This window comes from Natrix helvetica, assembly GCF_964273705.1.
Source record: "Natrix helvetica genome assembly, chromosome: W".
In the NCBI taxonomy this organism is placed as follows: Eukaryota; Metazoa; Chordata; class Lepidosauria; order Squamata; family Natricidae; genus Natrix; species Natrix helvetica.
In genome coordinates, this window is record NC_138555.1 from 1,234,035 (window position 1) to 1,240,865 (window position 6,831).

The window sequence follows — 6,831 nt, forward strand, 5'->3', positions numbered from 1 at the left end:
TTTGCCCAAAGAAAAGTCTCCATGGAACTTGCAATTGAACTTCAGAGCATTCTCTTTCTCCTCCTCATTCATTTTGACCTCTGCTTCTCCTCTGACAGATATTTCCTTCTTGATTGTATCCTGGAGACTTCCTTGAATATTTTTCACCAGCTCTGTTGAAGAAACTTCTCGGTCAAAGACGAAGAAAGCCTGGGCTCCATAGAGGATGGCGGTGACCACATGGGTGGCTGTACCCTGCTCAAAGACGGCTGGGTAAGAGATATTCTGGGTTCCCAGGTGGCTCATTGTCAGCTGCTCATACTTGGTGGTGGTTTTGTAGTGAACGGTGACTCTGGCCTGTTGCTTGGACTTCTTGGTGTCATGAAGATATTCGGCTGACCCTCCCACTTCAACCAGCCCTCCAAGGAAACTGGCCTTGAGGGAGGCTGAGATGTCCAGGGCAGAGACTTTGGCATCTATGCTGTCAGATGTAATGATTTCAGTGGCTGTCTTGGGCTGAGGCTTGATGGTCAGGTCCTTCTGAAGAGAGCTGTAGTCCCAAAGGGTGACCCCTGCACGGAGCACAAGAAAATAGGAGGATGAATTGAAACCAGACCTTGAAAATACCAGTTATTGGATAGAGAAGCTCCCGAGAGGTGGGGCAATAGAGACATCTTCCCCCTGGAGGGTTCCCCCATTTATGTCCAATCATCACCAGAGAAATATGACAAAATTTCAAAGGCTTTTGACTGAATAGAAAGGAATGGGAATTTCTATGCATCTATTGATTTCAAGAAAGATCTGCAACTCCCTGGAGGAACCACCATATTTACATGAAGGGTTCAGAGTCACCTGCTCCACAACTTCAGAAGTCTATCCCTGAATTCACCATTCTACGGGGGACCCTAAACTTCTTTTATTAGCTGTTTTCCAAACCATTTCAGTGCTTCAGGGGAGGAAAACTGTTGCGTGTTTGATAATCAGTGCCAGGCCGGCTGCATCCTTGGTGAAGGGTTAGATATGCATTCCCACCTAGAAGGTCCTACTTAGCTAGCTGCTACTAGCAGGTTATGTACCCAGGAGCTGAACTCTGTCCTTGGACTTAGCCTGTGCATTGATGGCAGTGCCTGTCTCCCTCCCTCCAGAGACCCATCAGCCTCTCCTCCACCTCCTACCTGGGATGAGCGCATCCTTGCGGCAGTCATACAAGGTCCCCAGCTGGAAGGGGCGTCCCAGGGCTGCTATCTCTTTGGTGTCCTCTTCCAGGGCCATGCTCCTCTCCTGCAATTGCCGATGCTTCTGCTGCCCTACAAGAGAGGAGAAACATCTGGAGGAGGCAAAAACTGACGGTTGACTCTGTGAGGGGATGCAGGATGTGGGCACAAGCTACATTCCCCCCACTGACGGTGGTCCACATTCTGGGTTGTCTGAGCAAGGCACACTCCACAGAGACCTTCGGTGTAGGAGCAGTAGTCCCAGCGCACAGCTGGTTGCAGTGCAGAAATCTCAGAGGGCCAAAATCAGCAAAGTCAGTACAGTATAGGTGGTACCTTGCTCAATAATAGTAACTGTGAGAGAGACTGTGGAGTCCTAGTGGACAACCATTTAAATATGAGCCAGCCGTGTGCAGCAGCTGCCAAAAAAGCCAACACAGTTCTAGGCTGCATCAACAGAGGGATAGAATCAAGATCACGTGAAGGGTTAATACCACTTTATAAAGCCTTGGTAAGGCCACACTTGGAATACTGCATTCAGTTTTGGTCTCCAGGATGTAGAAAAGATGTGGAGACTCTAGAAAGAGTGCAGAGAAGAGCAACAAAGAGGATTAGGGGACTGGAGGCTAAAACATATGAAGAACGGTTGCAGGAACTGGGCTAGTCTAGGTGAATGAAAAGAAGGACTTGGGGGATATGAGAGCAGTCTTCCAATATCTTAAGAGATTAACAGAGTTGGAAGGGACCTTATAGGTCATCTAGTCTAACCCCCTGCTCAAGCAGGAGACCCTACACCAGTGATGGCTAACCTTTTTTGGATCGTGTGCTAATAGTGAGGGGAGCACAGGGGGCTCATGCACGGGAGTGCCACACCCATAATGCTGTGTGTGTGAATCCCCCATGCGCATGTGCACACAACCCCTCTGCTTTTGGCACACTTTTTTCGCCCTCCCCAGGCTCCAGGGGCTTCATAGGAGCCTGGGGAGGGCGAAAACAGCCTCCTCCCTGAAGCCTCCGGAGGGCAAAAAATGGCCTCAAAAGAAGGCCAAAGTCAGCTGGCCAGAAGGCCCATGTGCCCTGGAGCTGACAGGGCAACGCCTTGGGTGCCCTATCAAATGGCTCCATGTGTGACCTGAGCCACACTTGCCATTGGTTCACCATCACGGCCCTCCACCATTTGTAACAAATGGCAGTCCAATGTCTTCTTGAAAGCTTCCAGGGGATGAAGCTTCCACAACTTCTGAAGGCAACTTCTGTTCCATGGGTTGATTGCTCTCACTGTCAGGAAATTTCTCCTTATTTCCAGGTTGAATCTCTCCCTGTTCAGTTTCCATCCATTGTTCCTTCTCTGGCCTTCAGGGGCTTTAGAAAACAGCTTCACCCCTTTCTCCTCTCTGTGGCAGCCTCTCCAATATTGGAAGACTGCTCTCCTGTCTCCCCTGGTCCTTCTCTTCACTAGACCACCTATGCCCAGTTCCTGCAACCGTTCTTCATATGTTTTAGTATCCAGTCCCCTAATCATCTTTATTGCTCTTCTCTGCACTCTTTCTAGAGTCTCCACATCGTTTTTTATATTGTGGTGATGAAAACCGGATGCCGTACTCTAGGTGTGGTCTTACTAAGGCTTTGTAGAGTGGTATTAATACCTCACTTGATCTTGATTGTGTCCCTCTGTTAATGCCATTTAGGATTTCATTGGCTTTTTTGGCTGCCGCTGCACACAGCTGGCTCCTATTTAGCTGGTTGTCCACTAAGACTCCAAGATCCCTCTGACAGTCACTGCTATGAAGCCTAATTTCACCCAGTTTATATGTGTACTTTGGGTTTTTCTTGCCTAAGTGTAGGACTTTACTTTTCTCCACATTGAATTTCATTTTGTTAGTTAGGGCCCAGGGTTCAAGTCTGTCGAGATCCATCTGGATCTTGAGCCTGTCTTCTAGGGTGTTGGCTATGCCTGCCAGCTTAGTATCATTGCAAATTTGGTACATTCTCAGGAGCTGCCACAAAGAAGAGGGAGTCAAGCTATTCGGCAGAACACCTGAGGGTAGGACAAGAAGCAATGGGTGGAAAATAATCAAGGAGAAAAGAAACCTAGAACTGAGACATTTCCTTACAGTTAGAAGAATTAACCAGTGGAACAACTTGCCTCCAGAAGTTGTAAATGCTCCACATGGGAGGTTTTTAAGAAGAGGTTGGGCAGCCATTTGTCTGAACTGGTACAGGGTTTCCTGCCAAAACAGGGGGCTGGACTAGAAGACCTCCAAGGTCCCCCCCACCAGCTCTGAAATACTAAATCATTTGCCAAATCCACCATATGGATTTGATTGAGCAATTTGGTGATATCCACATGTCTGGTTTCCCTTTGAAAAGAATTCACGCAAATTGCTAGTGACATACAGGCCTTGTTTTCACTTCTATTCTATTCTATTCTATTCTATTCTATTCTATTCTATTCTATTCTACTCTACTCTACTCTACTCTACTCTACTCTACTCTACCCTACCCTACCCTACCCTACCCTATCCTATTTCTAGTGGAAGTTGTGATGATTTGCAGTTCCTGTCCTCACCATGAGAGACCCCCCCCTCGTGAAGGGTTTAGATCCTGTTTTCCCCATAGGGAAAAGGCTGCTTTGGTTTTGGTGTTGGGGATTCTTGGGGGGGGGATGGAGGGGAAATCCAGAGATCTGATTTCTTTCCCCTGAAAAATAAGGGTCCCTGGTGAGAATCAGTAGCATCTCCAAGGTTTCTTTTGGGGAGGGGGATAAAAGCCCACTTGAAATCCCCCCAAAGCCTACCCAATTGCTTTACAAAGCTGTAGTAAGGCTACAGGTGAAGCTCTGCATCCAGTTTTCATCACCACATCACCAAAAAGGTGTGGAGGCTTTGGAAAAAGTGCAAAGAAGATCAACTAAGAACTGAGCCCAAGAAGCTTCTTGGAGGAGAAGCGAAACTTCCTCAAAGAAAAGCCAGGAAGTCCAGTTGCCTCTTGAAAAAAGCAAAGAGCAACAAAGGTGATCAAAGGCCTGGAGACAGGAAGACACGAACGATGGTTGCAGGATTTGGGTTTGGCCAGTCTGGAGAAAAGAAGGACTGGACAGGACAGCAGCCTTCCAGAATTTAAGGGGCTGCCCCAAAGAAAAGGGGGTCCACTTCTTCCCCAAAGCCCCAGAAGGCAGGAGAAGAAGCAACAGATGGAAACTAATCAAGGAGAGAAATAACCTGGAATTGAGGAGAAACTCCCTAACAGTCAGGACAATTAGCCAGTGGAACGGTTTGCCACCAGACCATGGGCGCTCCATAATTAGTAAGAGAGCAGCTGCCTGGTGTGCATGAACATGGCATCCAGCTGCACTTCCGGGTTCCATTGCAGGCATGCGCTCTGGCCAGTTGATCTCTTCCGGGTTCTGGCATGCGCATGGCAGCTGGTCTTCGCATTAAGAGCAGCTGGGTGGCACTGATGCTTGTGACAGGACCCGGAAGAGCAGCTGGCGAGGGTGCATGTGCCCAGGGACAGGGCTCTGTGTGCCACCTCTGGTAACGCCTGCCATAGGTTCACCCTCACGGGTATAGGATCTCCTGCTTGAGCAAGGGGTTGGACTAGAAGAGCTCCAAGGTCCCTTCTGGCTCCCTTCTGATTGATTGAGTGACTGACGGATCGATTGAGGAGGAAGACACACATGGACACGGCTGCCCACTTCCTCCTCCCCCCTCCTGGAAGGAGCCCCTCAACCTTGGGGGTTCAGCCAAGCCCCGCCTCCCCTGCAGACCTTCTGGGAAGGAGGAACAAGAGCAAAGTGGTTTGTCTCTGGCCCCTCCCATTCTCTCTCCCCACCCCCTCCCCTCCCCCAGCACAGAGAGCAAAGTCTGATCCTCTGGAAGGATCAGAGTTGGAATCTCACTGGAAGAATTCCTGGCGAGTCGGGAGGGGGGATTAAGAGTCATAATGGTGGGGGGGCTTTGGATGAAGTGTCCCCTCCTTCCCTCCCTCCCATTCCAGCTCTCCCCTTGTTAACTACCTGGACAGGATTCAGCAGCCTTCCGAAAAGGAGCAACCCCTCTCCCCAAATTTCCTGGAATATTTTCCCCTCCCCAAGAACACAGGTGCTTCTGTGTCACATCTATGGCTAAATCCCCCGTTTTTCTGTCCTGTGGAAACCGCCCAACATTGAGGGATTCTGGTGTCCTATCCACCCCGGAGCCTTTCCGATAGAGAAGAAACTGCTTCCTCTCGTGTAAAAGCAGCTACCAACCCAGTTCAAGACCCACCTGCTTTCCACCAGGTATCCAGGAACAGCCCCGCCCTCACCCCACTCTGCTCCGTTGGCCCAGCAAATGCCAACTTGGGGGTCATAGCGCTTCTGGGGGGGGGTCCTCACCTGCTTGGAGGAATCAGGAATCCGTGGTGGCAGGTGGATCACCTCCTCTCCGTGGCTGCTCCTCTGCTCAGTCTCTCCGTCCTTTGAACTGCTGAAGAGTTTATGATGGGAACAGAGGTCAGAGATTGTAAAACCCTTGCAAGCCATCAATAAATGTAACTGCCAGATTGCATCTCACAGCAGCCGAAAAGCTAACATGATCACCAGTTGTATAAACAGAGGCATAGAATCAACATCACTGGAAGTGTTAGTACCAGTTTATAAAGCCTTAGTAAGGCCACACCTGAAATGCCACATCGAGTTTTGGTCACCACGTTTCAAAAAGTATGCTGAGACTTTGGAACAAGGGCAGAGAAGAGCAACTAAGCTGATTAAACCCTTCAGACTAAAACCTAGGAAGAATGGTTGCAGGATTTTGGTCCACGTTGGGGAAGGAATGGGAGGGCATGGAACAGGCAACGTCAAATAAGATGTGGTCCATCATCCTCAATGGAGGAACCAGATGGAGCCTTGTCCTTCTTCAGCAACATGCTTTGGGTCTCCTGCTCAAGCAAGAGGAAGAAGGACACGTGTCCAGCAGCCAAATTTCTTCAGGAGACAGACCCAAATTTCCTGCTGCAAATTTGGCTGCTGAACACGTTTCCTTCTTCCTCTTGCCTGACCAGGAGACCCAAAGTGAGTCAGTGGAGAGAAGCATCTGGAGTGGAGTTGAAGGACACTAAGAGATGGGAAGGACCCAGCAGGAGTCAATTTCCACCCAGAAGGACCCCCTCCCTGGACCCAGAGTGAAAAGCTTTGGGGGAGACCCTGCATTCTGACCCACCCTTGGAGTAAAAGCTACTGAATTCCAGGTCCAGCTCCTCCAGGACGATTGGACCCCCTCCCCTTCTTCCCCTCTGGCTTTTCATCACATTGCAGCACAGAGCTGGTTAGGTTGAGCCTCACCAGTCCCCTTGACACCCCCCCCAAAGACAAAGCTTCTTTTGTGAATAAAAAGGAGGGGATTTAATAAGAAGATCTCCGATTGAAACAGAGATGCCCTTCCTCAACGTTGATCCAACTATATCACTCCTGACGGGTTTTTTATTTGGGGTATTTTAATTGCATTCAATTTATTTAGGGGTTTTTAAACATTGTGTTTTTACTTGTTTTTATCTATCAGTTCACCTCCTCCTTGTATATGTATATGTCGTGTATATGTCTTGGTATATGTTTTGTTATATGTATGTCGATATATTTATTTCCTATGTTTTGTTGTAC